The sequence below is a fragment of the Schistocerca piceifrons genome, chromosome 3, assembly GCF_021461385.2.
Source record: "Schistocerca piceifrons isolate TAMUIC-IGC-003096 chromosome 3, iqSchPice1.1, whole genome shotgun sequence".
Classification (NCBI taxonomy): Eukaryota; Metazoa; Arthropoda; class Insecta; order Orthoptera; family Acrididae; genus Schistocerca; species Schistocerca piceifrons.
The window spans coordinates 129,909,068-129,929,525 of record NC_060140.1 but is presented as its reverse complement, the minus strand read 5'-3'; positions in this window follow the sequence as shown (position 1 = coordinate 129,929,525).

The window sequence follows — 20,458 nt, the reverse complement described above, 5'->3', positions numbered from 1 at the left end:
AAACGAATTGACGCAGGGAACCATTGTCTTGGCGCAAAAGCAATACTAATTTCGAATATGACATCCTTAATCGTTTCTTTTTAACTCGTTGAAATACCGATGCCCTGTACTTTGCGAAAAACGTGTAGTGTTTACCTGGAGAGAATGGTATGGAGTGAACTAGGTATGTACTCGGTAACCTCGTGAAAGTATTGCTTTCGAGATACATGACAGCTTTCAACCTCGCAATCATAATCACCAACAGTGTCAGTTGTGTATTCGAGATCAGATGCAATCTACATCAGCCAGTTTCAGTGTCTTTTGACATCGACATATTTCAAAGCTGCATATCGCCAGTGAGGAAAAAGATGCCATAATTTAAAAAATAGGAACGCGTAAAATACACTACTGTTTGTGAAAACTGAAAAAGATGGAAAGACCGGTCTGTATCACTCCTGAATTGAGACTGAAATTGCAAAGAAATTGAGTTCACGTAGGCGCAGTAGCACCGTCCTCTGTCTAACTGGACAGACCAATTTTACGCCACGCTCATTCGGCGCAGAACCGTCAAACGAAGCAGAAACATCCAAGCACGTGCCGGTATGCCTTGCTGACATCAAAAGGCTCAATATCAATGTGTGCATATCGCACGGGGCAGAATGTTTGGTCTCGGGGAAATGTGCTTGTCGTAACGTAACATTGCTGCTCGTGCAGGTCGCACTGTTCGACAGTGAGGCGTAAATGGAACCAGTCTATAACAGAGGGTCGTATACAGTGAAGAGCAGACACTGGGCCACACAGCCTGACCACTACACGAGGTGACCGCATGGCCGAAACCGAGAAAAGAGTTTCACCCACAAAGGTTGCTCAATGCTGGAGCAGTGCAATGGGAATTGACATGTTTGCGTTAACGGTTCGACGCCGTCTTTAAACTCAGGTGGCATGCGCCATTGCAAAATCTTTCATCGACCAAAAGCCCCCCACGCTTGACAAGAAGATGGACACATGGAAGCCGTCACTTGCGTACTGAGAGGCAAAATGTAGCGTCTTCGGACGAGAATTGCTTCAACTTGCCCTTCAGCGATGAAAGCAGACGTGTTCCACGTATCGGACAGACTGCACTGTTGAGCGGCATATCGAACAAACGCCAAAGTGTCATGGTCTAGGGTGTCATTGGATATAACTTATGATCTCATCACGTACGTATTGAACCCAATAAGAACAGAAACCGCTACATCAAGGAGTTTTTCGAGTCTAAGGCACTGCCCCTCCTCTAGTCAGTTCGACATGCCATATTTCACCAGCAAAACGTCAAGCCACATGTGATGATGAATATGCAACGCTCCTTCGAAGAACGACGGGTCTACTGCTTATCTGGCCGGCGTGTTCGTAGTTCTTGAATAAAAAAAGCATTTTGTGCGATCTTCGCTTTTGAATGGTTTTTAACAATCAATACATTCTCCTTCAATATTCTCATAATGAGAAAATTCGATGAGATAAAATCAGTAAAAAATGAGCCAGCGCCTGACGTAAGCCTCGTCAAATTCTAGCTCAGTTATCTCCTCTTTTAATATACCGTTATATCCAATAGTTTGAAGTAGTAGGACTGTGTACTACGTGGGACACTTGTTTGTACTGTACTGTCTCCTCGACCTTGAAAAGTCACATCCTCATCCTTATCATTGACGCCATGCATGTCGCAGTCGATGATCATGGACACATGATGTCATCACTCTAATCAATGATGTTGTCATCCTTGTTAGTAGCATCATCATCATTATCAGTGATGTCATCATCATTATCAGTGGGAAGTCAAATCTCCTTATCTTCAGAGAATCATGGCGTAGCACGAAAAAAATCCCAGATGGTGGAAATAGCCTAACTGCATTAGTGGAAAAAGTTAAAACACCTCTCCCCTGTCCCAGTTTTCAACCAACCTCATTTCAGTGGTCAATATATCCAGTGCAGCTTTAAGAATCAAATATTATGGAAATAGAACAATTGTATGCTTCATCTACCCTCCCCCCCTCCCACCCCCCCAATCTCCCTTTCCTCCAACCAGTGAGAACGTAGTATTTAAATGATATAGCAATTACAAGACATTATCAGATCTTTAGGAGGCGATCAATAACTACCAATGCTGTAGTCTTCTTGTGGGGACAGTTTATTAGACAAGACTGAAGTCATTAGCAAATTAAACTGCCATATTCAGGTCACTTAGTATAAAGTAGCAGTGTCTACGTCGGTCTTTGAAGCTAGGCATTTTTTTAGTATAAAGTAGCAGTGTCTACGTCGGTCTTTGAAGCTAGGCATTTTGTCGTAAGAGGTGCTTTATAAACCCCATCCCCTTTTCTACAAACAATCGTTCACAGTATTAAAAATTCGTGAAGTACACGTTAAACACTAAAAGCTAAAGGCTGAACAGTAGACACTAAATGTTAAATGATAAAATGCCAAGTGATAAACACTGAATTGTAAATGGTAAACGATTTAGGATAAACGATGAACACTTAACAGTAAACGCTAAACTGTAAATGCTAAATGGTAAACATTGAACCCAAAATTTGTAATGTATAATGCATAACACCTGTTTATTATTGACTGTCATTGATTACTGATTGTCACTGATCACTAACCATAACTGATCACTAGCCATCATTGTAACTATCCACAAGTATCACTAACCATATGTGGCACTACTGTCGTTTTTCAGTAATAAGATCACATAAAAGTACATCTTCTAATCATGGCTAAGGAAAGGTTGTAAAATCTATGCTCTGTCTTACATGAAATGTATTTGCATACTGATAATGTGAACAACCATCAGCTGTATAAGGGAATGACGACAATGAAAATTTGAAGCAGACCGGTACTCGAACCTGGATTGCCTCCTTTACGCCAGTGGTCGCCATAACCGATTTTGCTATCCGTGCAGCAACCACGGCCAGACCTAAATTTCCATATGCCGTTGTTCATGTGTCACAATCTGGACTCATACACATGTTATGCAATTCCTGCACAGGGCAGAACATTTTAATTGAAACCAGCTGCCTGGTATCGGCGGATAAATACGATATTGCAGTGCCTGTGTTATCTGTAGGAACACTGCGTCATTGTTCTTAGCAACACAGGCAGTGGAATATCGTATCCTCCGTCTGCCTACAGTTTTAATTATAGACTAACGTCCAATGCGTAACGCCTCCAGGCACAACACTATGATATATTACACAGGGACTGTAGTTTCTCTCCCTCCAGTAACTGAAATCCATCTGGGGTTAAAATATTGCTTAAGACTCAGTATCATTTAATTGTTAATGGCTAATGCATAATGCATAACGCGGACTGCGTAATTTCTAAGATGCAAAGTTGTGTTCACCTATTTACGATTTGTGTAATATAAACAAATGACTCAAAGGTCAATTATATGAATTATTGCATTCCGTCAGAAAGGAGACCACTGACTGTTGCATTGTTCTCCGCTTACAATGTAATTGAAGATCAGCCACCCTTTGTTCTATGCAGAGAGAATGGGTGGAGGCGTGTTTCTTGGAGCTGAAAGCATATGAATCCACTATAATCTCCCACGGTAATCCTTCTAGAACGTTTGTACAGTCTTTCTAATAAAAATTATGTTCACCAATCTTTCAAATAGTGTTGGGGAAATTTTACCTTCACAATCTTTTTAAAGAAAATTGTAGTACATTTTTAGGGATTCTAGGACAGAATGTGGCTACTTTTTGGTAGATGTTGTACATGAAAAACGTGATTTGTGTGCTAGAACTCTTACACTAGATTCACCTATATTACTAATATATTGGAGAACGTACGTATTTCTGAGAGACGTACTATTATTATTATACTTCGGATGCTAGCTGGGAACGAAGGTTAAAGGTCGCTCTTCCTCCAACAGAGTACATTTCTTTGTGCTTGTTTAATGTCCAGACTAAAGTACACCGATAAATCTGTAAAGTTCTTCACTCCTTACAGTTTTTCAATCATATGACTACCTTGTTGCCGGATTGAATAAGGCATCGCAGAGAGAGGGTGTTTATCATGTTTTTACATGCACGATACAATCGGCCACCTCTACAATCGAGTGGCTAGCGTCGATGCCTTCGCTGCGAAAAGTCCTGGGTTCGATGACCGATACCTCCTTAGATTTGTCGGAGGTTGGCATTGTGAAACGCGTAGGCGAAAAAAATAGTGAAACGTTTACGAAGTATTTAAAAATCACCAGTCGAACTCTGACTGGTTTGTCAAAGACGACGTTTGGTCCGAGAAGTTCAAACAGAAAAAGATTTTCGTTAAAAACGAGTATTGCTCGACTGAAAATTTCGCAATTAACGCTGCTGTCCTTAGCTGACCTTTTCACGATGTTTTTACAGCTCTGATACTGGAAGAGAAATGACTTTTAGCGAGACAAAGCTTCAGTCATTGTAACTGAAAATTGTGAAGGAGGAATTTCGGCAAATTATAACTTAATGTTACTGTAGCATGAACCAATCGAAAGCTATAGACGATAATATCTACTGACTAAAGAGTTCATGAGGCATCTTACAAAAAACACTGATTTGTCTGTCACGCATAAGACACCGGCCAGTTGCCTTCAAGACGGGTATGCATTATACTATGTTCTTTTAAGGACTCGCCAGCTGGGTTAATGTGCCGTAGAACACGGAGCTGTGTGTGGGTACTATAACGCCCATTAAAAGAGTATGTATTATATTATCTTTTTTTAAGGACTCGCTAGCTGGGTTCATGAGCCATAGAACTCGCAGCTCTGTGTAAATATTAGAACGCATGTTATAAGCGTGAGCTTTTTAATGCATGAGTTTAACAACAATAACAAGAGACAGGAAATTTTATGATATTCATAAGGTCACACAACACATGAAGTATGCCATCTTGACACACACATTCTCTCACTGGAATTCTTATCTGAGCACGGGCTTTCAATATGATTTGTACGTACAAATACATGTTAGTCATGTAAAAAATTGGTTTGAAGCTGTTATTAATTTCTTTAATTTCATACGGAGCACATCCTCCTTTTCTAAAGAGGTAGAGGATAGAGGCTTTTCATTACAGAGATAAACGCTAGCAAATGCCTGTGGGAACAAGTCACAGCTCGTTCTTTTCTTGCCTTCAGAAAAATCTATCTGTTTGCTCACCCTTGGTATTTGTGGGAATCTGGCACTTCCTGATGATATGCTTATGCAAGCTCTGATTCAGCACACGGGATGACAAATCTCTGCTGACTCAAAAGTGATGTGGTGCTATAACAGGAGGAAAATACCCGCCTTTAAGTATTCAGCTGATCCTGAACCATTGGGGATGGCCGACATCATGCGCACAGTTGCGATTTGAGAGAGTATGGTCGGAAATTCGGCAAAAAATATTATGTAAGTTTAATTCTAGTTAGTCCAGTCTGCCATTTAAACGTTTTCTTTATCACACCTCTGAATATATATGTGTGTTGTCATTTAATGCTATAAAATCTGCTATCTTGAAAGGAGTAGCAGTCTGATCGAGCCGGAGAAATAGAATAAGACCAGCTGAAATTTGTGGGCGCCTTCGTTGTCGTCCCTATTGTCGTCGTCACCATGAGACCAAGTAATGTACTACTATATATGTAATTATAAAAAATGTGTGATAAATCCGCAAATCATAGTCTAGAATGCGTTTGAGATGATGCAACTTTTAAAAATCGTAAATACACTGTTGTAATAGACAGTTATGATGGTTTCAAAGGTACTAAACAATTTCTTGCTGCACGTCTCCCAGTTTTCACCAACAGAGTGTGAGAACTGAACCGATCAGTTATAGTATGAACGGTTTACTACTCTGCGAGTTCCTTTTGCCGAAGACAGACGAGGTTATGGGAATGTCTCTAACCCAATGTCTCTAACCCAATCTGATGCCACTAGTGAATGGTTTTTGAAAACACTGGAAACCTTTCAGGGTCATCATTCTCGGTTGAAGCTGAAGGAAACAATTGTACTGTGCGTTATAGCTACTGAAAATAAAGGAGACTATGGAGGAGTATACGCAAAATGGCCCGAGGTAACCGCAAATAAAACTTTGTAAATAACGTTCACACAAAAATTAATGCATATTTAAGTAGTCCGTTTTAGCAGAATTCTACCACGTAAATAAGCATGCAAAGCGTGTTTCTAGATATACTCTATGTACAAAAAAATTCAGCTTTGCCGACTTACTATTCCCTACAGAGCTCGAACATGTTCATATTTTCAGAAAACAGAATGAAGACGTGTCTATGAACAAATACGGCACCCAGCATAATTATGAGTGGATGACTGTAGATGGTAAAGAGAGAAGACAAAGAAACTCCAGTTTTACCACTGCACGCTACAAAACACCATGCAGCAGACATGTCATTTTACTAATTTCTAGCATTCTGGGAGGCATGAAGTCAGCAACTGTATGGTTCATCGCATTGATGCAATAAACTACACTACTGGCCAATAAAATTGCTACACCAAGAAGAAAGGCAGATGATAAACAGGTATCCATTGGACAAATGTATTATACTAGAACTGACAAGTAATTACATTTTCACGCAACTTGGGTGCATAGATCCTGAGAAGTCAGTACCCAGAACAACCACCTCTTGCCGTAATAATGGCCTTGATACGCCTGGGCATTGAGTCAAACAGAGCTTGGATGGTGTGTACAGGTACAGCTGCCCATGCAGCTTCAACACCATACCATAGTTCATCAAGAGTAGTGACTGGCATAATGTGACAAGCCAGTTGCTCGGGCACCATTGACCAGACGTTTTCAATTGGTGAGAGATCTGGAGAATGTGCTGGCCAGGACGGGAGTAAAACATTTTCTGTATCCAGAAAGGCCAGTACAGGACCTACAACATGCGGTCGCGCATTAGGGTTTCGCAGGCATCGAATGAATGGTAGAGCCACGGGTCGTAACACATTTCAAATGTAACGTCCACTGTCCAAAGTGCCGCCAATGAGAACAAGAGGTGACCGAGACGTGTAACCAATGGCACCCCATACCATCACGCCGGGTGATACGCCAGTATGGCGATGACGAATACACGCTTCCAATGTGCGTTCACCGCGATGTCGCCAAATACGGGTGCGACCATCATGATGCTGTAAACAGAACCTGGATTCATCCCAAAAAATGACGTTTCGCCATTCGTGCACTTAGGTTCGTCGTTGAGTACACCATCGCAGGCGCTCCTGTCTGTGATGCAGCGTCAAGGGTAACCGCAGACATGGTGTCCGAGCTGATAGTCCTTGCTGCCGCAAACGTCGTCGAACTGTTCGTGCAGGTGGTTGTTGCCTTGCAAACGTCCCCATCCGTTGACTCATGGATCGAGAAGTGACGGCACGATCCGTTACAGCCATGCGGATAAGATGCCTGTCATCTCGAGTGCTAGTCATACGAGGTCATTGGGAACCAGCACGGCGTTCCGTATAACCCTCCTGAACCCACCGATTCCATATTCTGCTAATAGTCACTGGATGTCTACCAGCGCGAACAGCAATGTCGCGATACGATAAACCGCAATCGCGATAGGCTACATTCCCACCATTATCAAAGTCGGAAACGTGATGGTACGCATTTCTGCTCATTACCAGAGGCGTCACAATGACGTTTCACCAGGCAACGCCGGTTGACTGCTGTTTGTGTATGAGAAATCAGTTGGCAACGTTCCTCATGTCAGCACGTTGTAGGTGTCGCCACCGGCGCCAACTTTGTGTGGATGAAACTTCCTGACAGGTTAAAACTGTGTGGCGGACGGAGACTCGAACTCGGGGCCTTTGCCTTTCACGGGCAAATGCTCATAAAAGCTAATCATTTGAATATCACAGCATATTCTTCCTGTCGGCTAAATTTCGCGTCTGTAGCACGTCATCTTAGTGGTGTAGTAATGTTAATGGCCAGTATTGTACATACCACCGTCGGAGATCCAGTACTAATTTTCCTTGTGAACTGATGACTAGTTTAGAGCGAAGCTCATTATCAAATCGTTCAATAAGCTATGCAGTAGCGTACATTACGCCATGTAGCTCTCGTAATGTACATTACTATATAGCTTATTGGATGAGCTAATTATAAATTTTGGCCCAAAACTAGACATCAAGTAATAAAGAAAATTAATATTGCATCTTCGACGGTTCTCTGCAATTTATTAAGCACTGGATAATTTGTAGGCATGTGAAGCTGTTAACGTTGTAGGTTGTTGATAGTACTGGAAAAAAAATTTTCAGTTACATAAAAAACTTGCTAAGACTTACAAGGAGTAACATTATTTTTTCTCATCACTTTAATGTAATAGGCGAGTACTGCCTACGTTCTTTTTATTCCAAGGAAATGCTTTAAGCACGTTAGTTGAGACAATATGTGTGTGAAAAATGGGAATTTTATATTCTGACTTGAGGTCACTACTATCTTAATGTAACAAACTTTCTTATAATAAATCTTAAATCTATCACATTTTGCACAGGTGTTCTTTTTTCCTTTCGTTCTTATTCTGTAATTTATTACCGCAATAGATTATTCTGTCTGTATCTGCCTCTGAGCTGTCTGTACCTGCCCAAGGCAGGATTCGAACCTGCGACCGTAGCGGTCACGCGGTTCCAGACTGTAGCACCTAGAACCGCTCGGCCACTCCGGCCGGCGACATCTCTCTCTCTCTCTCTCTCTCTCTCTCTCTGTCTGTATGTGTGTGTGTGTGTGTGTGTGTGTGTGTGTGTGTGAGAGAGAGAGAGAGAGAGAGAGAGAGAGAGAGAGAATGGTTACTTTGCATGAGAAGGACTACAGAGAGAGAGAGAGAGAAAAGGTTACTTTCATTGAGACAGGTGTTTAAGAAATATATTATTTGATATAAGGTATACAGTGAGGTTGCATGTTTGTAAGGAGCACAGAATTTGATCTAGCACAGAATGTGACATACAGAGGGGACATTTTGTGTATACCTTGCACTAATGTTTAATATTACTCCAGATGTAACTCTATGTATGTATGCACGGTAATATATGACATTTACTGATTCTTATTCATCACACCAATTATGTTACAACAGAGGTGAGAAAATACCTTGCTGGAATAAGCATATCTTTCGAGGGAAATAACGCGTAGCTTTGACTTGCAAGTGGAAGTTATATTATTTTTTACATCATATCTGGCATATAATTTTAATACTACATTCTGATTGGGTCAGAAGTAGTGTAATTTCACACCATTTTTACATTACACTTTAAGTGGTTGGAGATAGGGAAGAGGCGACCTGGAGTATAAGGCTCCATCGGTTTGTTTCCATCATTTGATTTTTTAATACTGCACTCTGACTGACTGAAGAGAGGGAGGAATAAACAAAGAGAGGCGGAGTGTAATTCTGCTCTTTTCTACTACTGGTTGGAATAAGGAGGAGGGGAGGGGATAATAAACACACAAATCGTCAGTTTCCGCACTCTTGTCACGAGTTCAAGCTCATCGACGAAGTCGTGAGTTATATCTCTGATGAGGATGATGACGTCACTTTGTAACGTATATGCAAGTTATATGCCTATGTTCGTCTGTGAAAATGGACTCGACAAGCAACCTGAGCTATTAGTAATCGGAATCTAACCTACGTAACACTGTGTGTGTTTGTATCGGTATAAGTTTCACTGTCATTTAAGCCCTCAGCAGATAGTTACACGAAAAATTTAAAACTAACATTTCGATAAGCAATCTGACTGCATTTTTGAACAAGAATTTTCAAGTGATACCGAATCTGACTGATGCAACGGAATTTACTGGACTAGAGTACATGAAACTTTGAGGTGTGTCAGTTTCTCTGTTTTGGCCCTAAGTTTTGCAGTCACCTCTTTAGGTGACTGCATTCTTCCATGTGGTTTACAGCAATGCGCAGTAGCATGCAGCAGCAGCGGCTACAGCTGATTGTTACTAAGAATGAATTTAATAAAAAGGAGGTTGCTTGGATCCTGTTAATTACTAAATAACTTTTGAGAATGGATTTCATTAATTAAGTATATTTAAAACTTAAGGATCATCATGACCAATAATACACAGTGACAATGACATAGGTATCAATAATGGCTGAGTGTCAGATTAACAAATTATTTCAATTTCAAAACAGCATTACATTTAGTATCCACAGCATATTATTAAATGTGGAGAATAATAATTATTATTTTGGAAGATAAGGAGGCTTATTTCACTGACAAGCAAAACGTTGGATTATTGCAAACAATCACGAGCCTAACCCTGCAATTGCTTTTGCGCTATGCTTACGAATTTTACCTTGAATTCCATCTTCAAGTGTAGTTAAGCCATCTGTATCTCTCCTGGCTATATAAATGAAATCAGGCCTTGGGTGTTGTAAGATCTACCATCGCCAACGTGCGGGCAGCGTGACACGCCTTCTGTCTCCGAGCTCTCGACCGACATTACTACTTCCACTCTTGCAGACAGACCTCGTCTCACAACAATGCTTAGAATCTCGCTCCCATGTTTTTCCCTCAGACTGTTACTATCGATATCTGAGTGCTTACACAATGCAGAGAATAGCGTTAAGGTCTATATTGTTTTATGTAAAGGAGAGTTCTGGCACACTCCTTACAGCTTTCAACATCTGGGCAACACAAAAAGCGTCCCAGGTGGTGCATAGCCGTAGTGCTGCTGGAAGAAAGCAGAGTTCTACAAGAATAGGAGCGGAAGTTATCAACAAAACGTTTGTCCAGTATCCTTGGCATCCATATAATGTGGAATCTTACAGCACATTGTGAGTACAAACGTAATGAGGTATCTTAGACAGAATGATCTTCTTCATGGAGACAAGCATGAATTCTGACAATATCAGTCAAGTGAAATCCTACTTACCGTATACTCATCTGACTTCCTGCAGCCACGAATAAAGGCACCCACATTTTGTATTTCTTGATTGTGCTTGTAATCGAAAGTAGAATTGCTGTATCTGCGGCTACACGCCTGCAAGATAGCAACCTGTCGCACACCTGTCACCCGGTTGTCCCCCGTACGCGGTATAAGTCTCGGCTTCTATAAACACGAAATACAACTGCCTAGGCTACAGAAGCACCCAGCATTAGAGCACCAACAATTAGCCATGGGTCGAACTCACTTACATACGATGAAATGCACGCACAGCTGCACAGCACAGTGTTCTGACCACGGGTAACATTTGCAACGTATTGAGAACATTTACACCGAACGTAGTCAAGTACAAATGTGCAACATGCAAATATACAGGCTTAGCTAGCATCTGCATTTATGTTCTGGCACGCAATTCTCTCGGTGTTTTCATATTTTTGTCCAACTTCTGTCTGAATTTTATCACCCCTGTACGAGTCTGTTTCGAAAGGAACAAGGTTCACCAATGAAAACCGACAGAACAGCATGTACGGTCACAAACAACGGAGAGGTTATCCTTGTTTAGAAATAAATAATGCTCTCCAATGGAAGCCAGTGACAAAACTGTCTGGGATTAAGTACCATTAGAAACAACGAAAGCATGACTTATTGTGTACACTCAAGACACAGTGTAACACAGTCACCGGGGGACGACTTTGTAAAGAAGTGTGGATTTTCTTCGATTTCAGCTGGCATCGACAGAAGCTAGTGTTCCAGTTCTCAGGCAAAACCAGAGCGAGCGGAAAATAGCCTCCCTCCTCGCACATATGACAGCCATACATCTGCGCCGCGTTCCTAAATGGGCGTTGGCACACGAGAAACCAGCAGCAGTGGATACGGCACCGAGAGCTGATCACAAAATACGCAGAAGTGGTCAGCATGAATGCCATTAGCACAGAGACCATTCTTCCTCATTGCATTAAAACTGGTTCAACTGGCTCTGAGCACTATGGGGCTTAACGTCTGAGGTCATCAGTCCCCTAGCACTTAGAACTACTTAAACCTAACTAACCTAAGGACATCACACACATACATGCCCGAGGCAGGATTCGAACCAGCGACCATGGCAGCAGCGCGGTTCCGGGCTGAAGCGCCTAGAACCTCTCGGCCACAGCGGCCGGCTGCATTAAAACTCACTTGATTTTCATTGAAGTTACTCAATAATGTTTAATAATATTTAACGGGAGGAAAGAACTAGCTACAACTAATAGTTTCATAGCAGCTGTAAAGAAAAACGGCTTAACAGACCGACAAAATAACAAAGAGTAAATAATACGGGCGTATTTTGGTTTGCAACGAACATGATTTTTAAGACTCAGACGCTTCCTTAGTGCTAGATCGAGAACAATATTAATAACACCAACTGTCACGACGCAATTCGGTCGTAAGATTATTCCAATTCATCTTCATACAGTATATTACTTCATGCGTGATTGACAACTGCTTGTCAGCACTTTTAAACCATATTCTGATATATGTTATTAGAATCGACCAACAATGGAAGAAAAAGTCCCTCGCAAAACTTAAATACATCTCTCATTGACGAGAGAAATTGTTTTTCTTCGTTACAATCACAAACAACAAAAGTAATGTTAGTGTTTATTCATAGTATTACTAGTTTAAGATACATTACTCGTAGGCATTTTTAAAATTATTATTAACTTGGACAACTGATCGAATTTGAGGTGCCACACTTCTATCTATATGTCTGACTAAATCTTTATACTTTTTTCTTCTTTTATACAAAAATAATGCTGTCTAGTTTTCTTTCAAGGACTGTTTCACTGTTCGCAGTAATATTGTGACTGAATAAACAAATGGAAAAAAAGCGCGTAGAAGTAAGGTGGAAGTTAACTTCCATTATGAAAAACTGTATTATCAAAGCTTTAGATTTTTTCCAGTAAAATTCCGTTTCATCACTGTCGCATTCGTACGTTAAAGCTCCTAAATAAAGAAAATTCTATACATCCATTTCTGATGACAGTTGATAAACATTACCAATGCAATATTACTTGTTGCAGTCCTCTTATAAATGTACTTCACTACTTATCTTTACTTCCATCATTAAATCCTACCCAGTTCAAAAGTTTGCATAAAAATTATTTTCTATAGCGTTGTTGTTGTTTTTGGGAAGGAGACCAGACAGTGAGGTCATCGGTCTCATCGGATTAAGGAAGGACGGGAAAGGGAGTCTGCCGTGCCCTTTCAAAGGAACCATCCCGGTATTTACCTGGAGCGATTTAGGGAAATCATGGAAAACCTAAATCAGGATGGCCGGACGCGGGATTGGACCGTCGTCCTCCCGAATGCGAGCCCAGTGTCTAACCACTGCGCCACCTCGATCGGTTTTCTATAGCGTCTGATGCCTTCTGGCATAATACAACAAACAATTTCTCTTAACTGAAGTTACAAGAGCAGGCGCTGAACTCTGAGTTTCCGGGGACATCTTGCCAATTGGGTGTTAATCTGCTTCTAAACTGGTAGATTTTTCGATATAAATAAAATAATTATGTAGAAAACAATAAACGGCGCTGCTTTAAATATAACGTCGATAAAAAGATCCTCATGTTTCAGTATTCTAAAGAAATACTGCACACTAACTTCGTTTCATACGAATCCCAGCCGCTGAATATTAAGACGAAGGGCTCCACCAGAGATTCTACTAGGCTGATTTCACGTAAATAATATATTTAAACTGTACACAGATAAAGGACAGAGAGAGAGAGAGAGAGAGAGAGTGAGAGAATCCTCCATTAGCATAATTGTTTCTCTGTCTTTTCACGAATCAGCCTAACTAGAAAACACGAAGCCCTGACTTTATTGTACCGATTTATGTGTGAGAGGGAAAGAGCGATAAAGGCGACAGATACACTTCTGTACAGACAAAACATTACACCAAGTTAGCGGCAAGCTGCATTCACATAGACTTTCATCATTTACAAAAGCAGAGTAGAATTCATTATAGTGGCGACCGTGACAGGACACGTTTTTGGACGTTGTCAAAATAATTTTGTTCTCTGTTTCATGTGAACTACGACGAGACAACTTAACTTGGAAAAGAGAAAAAATACTCGCAGGCAAATTAAGTGGATCTACATATAAAAGCAGCACGTTGGGCACAGAATAATGGCCAGATCTATAACTTTTTATTAACGCTTGCTAGTATTTAGGAAGTAGACGTGGAATTGACCATTTACTAATTGTATTCATGCCAGACGTAGTTTGATTGACCTGCCATAGTTGCATTTACCTGTATAAGTACTGTAAGAAAGTAGCCACAGAAGTATTCTTGTGTGAAGGGAGATATATACATATTGACTGTAGAACATTTATATGGTTTTAACTAGGGCAATGTTTAAGATGAGTCAAGCAGAGCAGAGCAACACGCAACAGCCTTCAGCTGTGAGCACGGATAATAGTGATGTAGTAAGAAGTGTTGTAGAGCCGATCGCTACAGATAGTGCAATAGAACGCCCGGTAGACACGGCTGGAGATGTAACAGCAAGTATGCAACATGGATTAGATCCATTAGTAATTATCATGAGACAGATGCAGATGATAACCGAGAGCATGAATAATATGGAAACCGACATTAATGCGAAGTTAGCCTCAGTTACCGAGGGGCAAAATGATTTGAATGCGAAATTAGCCTCAGTTACTGAGGGGCAGGAAAATCTGAAAGCTGAGAATAAGCAGCAGTTACATGACAGTTTTTCCGAATTAGAGCAGCGGATAGAGGCGAAGGCAAAGGAACTTAAAGATCAGGCCGAAGAGACGGAACGAAAATTAACTGCACAAATAGAATTGGTTAAAGCTCAATGTGAGGTATCTACTCAACGCGTACGTGTAGAAATGAAGGAGTATGTGGCTATTAAGATAGATACCGTACGGGAACAGGTGGAAATGGTTCCACAATTAGTACAAAAGCAAGATGCCATGTCATGTGCAATTGCGCAACTTCCTGAATTGGCACGTACGCAGACGAACCTAAAGAAAGTGTTGAACACCTGACCGAACGTCAAGACGTTATAGACCACCAAATTAATGTATTAACGGGTAAATTGTCCGAAATCACATTAGAAAACAAAAGGCTAATGTGTGAAAACGTTGAGCAAAATGTTAAAGCAGCATTCCAGAGTCTATGCGGCAAACAGGAAGAGAATTTGTTTGCGAAAGGACTTGAGGAAGTGCGACAGCAGTTAGGTGCTGATTTCCAGCATTGGAAACAAACGATAGAAGAGTCGATACGCGTTTCACAACAAGGCTCAGAACAAATGAATACCGGCCAGCAGCAGAAGTTGGCAGCGTCTGTAGAGCCAGTTACTGCACATTCGCACGCGATACCGACTTGTGTAAGTAACTCAAATATTAAACTGCCACGAGCTAGTTGTTCGCGTGAAGTTTTATCTGACGGAGATTACGAAAGCCTTTGCCATGCCGAAGAAAAAATGATAAAGCATCGGCAATTCCAGATTTTTAACACTGACAAAAGGGGGGTCCATCCGATTATTTTTATCCGAAGTTTTAGAGGAGTGCTACCCAGAAATTGGTCGGAGTGGCAGAAAATCAGTTTCGTGACTGGGTATATACAAGGTTCGGGGCGATCTGGGCCTCGGACATGACTTCTGTTTGCTCGACATATGACGATTTTGAGAAAGCGTTTTTAGCAAAATTCTGGTCAGAAGGGGTACAGGAACGCCTAAGGCAGGAGATGCTCTACCCAGAGCCTTTCTCTTTTTCAAAAGGAAGCCTTAGGAAGTATTTTGAAAAATATATAAACAAAAGTAGATATTGGGACAGACCTATGCCTTTGCCAGACATAATAAACATACTTAAGGCAAGATTACCCACTAACATCCGGAATCAATTAATTTACGGGAACGATAAAGACTTGGAGTCGTTCCTCACGACGTTAGATCATATAGACATTATAGAAAAGAGCAACCAGAAAGCCCGTAACAACAGATTCCAATATAGGGAGATAGAACCTCCGCCAAATGGTAGGCAAGGGAACGCACAGAGATCGATAAATAGTGGAGAAACCCCTGAAAATCTCAATAATAATACCGGCAATAGTCTTGTGAGGGGCTATCCAAGGAACAACAGGAATGGGAAACGATACAATCTCGTATGGGGGAACGAAAGGAATATCAGACCGCAAGCCTGGAACAATAACAGTAATAGAAAGTGGAATCAACCGGGGGGAATAGATTCAAATAACCAACATCAGTGGGGACGGACATCTACGAATCAACCGGTAATTACCGAAGTGACGGACGATGTCAACCACCAGGCGAATCAAAATCCAACAAACTTGTAAGGACCCACTCGTGCCCCGGAGGAGCGGTCAACAATTGGTTGAGGGGCAACAGGATATGTGTACCCATGCTAACGTATAATGATTGACGATTACTGGCAGATGAATTGACCGAGGACTTAAACTCCAAGATGAGGATAAGGAACAGGTGGCAGTAGCCGAAGTGCAAGTCATTTTGGAGACTGTACCTATAGTGGCGGTTTTGGACACAGCTGCAACCACGAATGTTATTTCGGAGGCTCTATTCAACAAGATCAGAAATATAAGACGAGTACCAATTTTTCCAGTTCAAAATTGCAGAATAATAGGCGCCGTTGGGGCTAGATCGGCTAATGTAAAAGTGCAGTCACTACTTAGTGTAGAAGTCGGAAATGTAGCAATATTAAGCACATGCCTTGTTGAAAAAAATTTGGTGGTAGACTGCATTATAGGAGTCGACAGCCTACGTCAATACGGATGCAGAATAGATTTTAAAACAGGAAAAATTTGGTTAAATGTAAATAAACAAGAAATTGAGTTGGACTTGTTGAAAAAGGAAAGCCTTACCAGAAAATATATTAGTGGGATCAGTGTGCAAGTAATCAGGACTGCACAAAATTCTAAACAGCACGTAAATAATGAGTTCCAAGTCAAAGGAGACTTCGGTCAATTAGTGTATGAGAAGTTAAAGGAATCCGACTGCATTATTGAAGAGCAGAAGAATCAGCTCAAAGAATTATTATTAGTGTATGAAAACGTGTTTGACGAAAGGCCAGGAGTTATTAAGGGATACATATGCCATCTCTACGTTAAGCCACACGAAACGTATTGTAGAACTTTCTATCCTGTTCCCTGGAGGTTAAAGGCTCAAGTTCAAAAAGAAATAGATCGCATGTTGAAATGGGGTTTGATCGAACCCTCTACAAGCCCATACTGCTCCCCATTGTTGGTCGTGCCAAAAGCAAAATGAACGCTCGTAAAAAACATAACAATAAACTGTGTGTGTAGTGATAGAAACCTTTAAATTGAAATAGTTAATGAGTGACATAGAGTATAGAAATAGTGACTAACTATTATTATCGAGTGTTGTAAAGAAGATAGTGGAGATAGGCTTCACCTGTGGTTTGGGTGAACATAGAACTTTAGCGTTGCTAATGTCATCAAGAATGATTAAGGATCTAACTGACCTTCAAGATGAATGAAATGTTTCCCGCAAATGACGCGGAATAATCAAAAGAGGTTCCGAGTGAATATTCATATATAATCTCATGTGAACGCTTACATGTGTAAACGTGTGAAGGGATGTGTTGTGGTAGTGAATCGTGAGTGACGGTTAACACCGAAAAGATAATTTCCCGCGCAAAACAGTTGACGTCGGCGCGAGAATTAAAATCGATATAGACGATACAGATATGCTTTGTAAGAGACTCGCACCAAACGCGACGATAAACTGATTCATGTTGAACTCTAAAAGGAATAGGTGTTATAATTAGAAGTTAAGAGTTTTTAATTTATTAATGAATGATTAAAGAAAGTAATATTCATACATTCAGTAGTAATTTAATGGTTCGTGTTCGTTTGGGAATTTTGTGTGAAAAATCCATTTCCATATATGAGCATGGATGAACACCGTATGAATCAGAGAGTAATTGAAAGAAGCGAATCCGCATTCCTCAATGCTAATAACTTTTACATTTCAGCACTCAAGCGAAGAAATATATGTATTTAGAATAAAAAGTTTTGAGTATAGCTAAATTATATGACTTATCAAGGAAATATGGATGATGTCTTGGTATAAAATGAACTACACTTTCCATTATTCGATGATTTGAATCCAAAATCTATAGTAAGTTACATGAATCCTTTAAATTACGAAGAACAAATCAGTGACAGAAAATGTGTTAGAACTTTTGGACTTATAAGCACAAGTGGGGAGGCAAAGTCAAAAGGAGTATTCAAAAGGGAGTAAATCGGATGATGCTTTTGGCAACATCATTAGTTAATGGTTGAATTCCTTGAAGTACGTCGTAACAAAAAGGATCCATGAAGCCATAAGGATTTTGCTTTCAAAAAGGAGAATCTTGGACGGTGCAACCTAATCAGTTCTCTTACAGGAAGAGTTTTCCTTTTGGTCATTGCTAATTCTTTTGGAATGAATGTTGCATGTGAATTCGAGTATCCCTGTTCCTTCTACTCTTCCCATTGTGGGCCGCGTAGAAGATCAACTACAGAGGGGGCCGCGTAGAAGACCGACTACAAATGTGGACGTCGGGGACATGCAAGACCCGGGGGAGTTTAGCACCGCAAGATATTGTACCAGGAGCAAGATTGTAAAACGAGAATTCACGTTATTTATTGTAAAACGTTTTTTTTTTGCTAGAGGCACAAACCACTCTTCTCCAAATCGTGATACAAATTGATCCCTGTCTTTCCTTTAGAGATCTATTTCAAAATTAATTTTTTTTTCTTCTATAGGCTTTCCTATCTTCTATGTACCGTAGGCTGGGGGTCTAGGCTTAAGAGGTTTTCCAAGGTTTCCCTGCTTAAGAAAGTTCCCGAATGGGTAGACCCTGACATCAGTTCATGAAAGATCATCTTCCTTGGTTGTGCACAGCAAATATAACACCTAGATGCACGTAAAAGCAATACAGCCGCGGTACCGGTCTCTTCATTTCTTCTGTCTTCAACATTTCTTTTCTTCGTCTGTCTCAAATATAATATTCTTTTTCAGTCGGAGGACTGACAATCATCACTTCCGGGTTATCCACGCTAATAGATAGCTCGCGAAGTGTGTTCGGTGAATCAAAATTAAGCTCACAAACTTCGCTCGCTGCGAGGGGCATTGTAATCTCCCCACGGAAAATTACCCTCTACCACGCAATAATAAATAATGGTCAACCAAATCATCCACATGTATTTACGTTTGAAAAGTATCTGATCAGATTTTCTAGTAATATATGCGCCGACAGCTCGTCGACGCCAAGGTATTTTTCTAGTACGTTTATTCTTTGGAACAACAGAGGTACAGAAATGTATGCTCCATGGTTATTATAGAGAGAGAGAGGAACAGCTTCGGAAGTATCGGTTGGAAGATTGTCGGATTGCTAAAGGAGATTTATTTACTCTTCTTCGCGCTAAAGCGAGCTAGGAAAGTTTGTGCCGCTAGCGTGATAGATAAAGAGAAAGAAAAACCTGTAAAAGAAAATTACATGAGACTTGGAACCAACAGAAAACGGAACATGTACGGAAATGGATTCAATATACAATTTTCCTCAGAAATAAGGTTTGTGACCATTTTATTCTAGAGTGAATGGCGAATGAGTTCTCTGTCTGAACCATTGATGATTGTCTGGGCCCTGTAATTAATTGGGAAGTTTCAGCTGTGACGAAGAGAGCCTGCAATCTCTGAGTTTTTTTAAATCGTCCAAAAGGCTTCGTCCACATCTGAAATTTTAGATCTGTCGTAAACTGAACTAATTGTTCAAACGATCGATTTTCCCAACTGCATGCAGCGCTTAATAATAATAACAAATGTAAAGATATTTTCTGGCAAGCCAGCCGCTGAATATTAAGACGAAGGGCTCCACCAGAGATTCTACTAGGCTGATTTCACGTAAATAATATATTTAAACTGTACACAGATAAAGGACAGAGAGAGAGAGAGAGAGAGAGAGTGAGAGAATCCTCCATTAGCATAATTGTTTCTCTGTCTTTTCACGGATCAGCCTAACTAGAAAACACGAAGCCCTGACTTTATTGTACCGATTTATGTGTGAGAGGGAGAGAGCGATAAAGGCAACAGATACACTTCTGTACAGACAAAACATTACACCAAGTTAGCGGCAAGCTGCATTCACATAGACTTTCATCTTTTACAAAAGCACAGTAGAATTCATTATACTGCTTTAAATATAACGTCGATAAAAAGATCCTCATGTTTCAGTATTCTAAAGAAATACTGCACACTAACTTCGTTTCATACGAATCCCAGAAGCAAATGTGTCATTCACTGGGATTTTTCCATTTATATAATATCGATAATTATTAAGAATTTATATTCGTAATTAAATCTGGAATTTTGCGTGTAATACGTAACCAGAAACTGGAAGACGTATTTTTCATAAAAATAATGATTAGATATGTTTTCATTAGCATGTATTTGACGAATTTTATACAAAATGATGTAGGTGTTCGAACTGAACGAAAAAAATATCCCATTGAAAAAAAAATCTGTCATTACTTCTGATGTGATATATA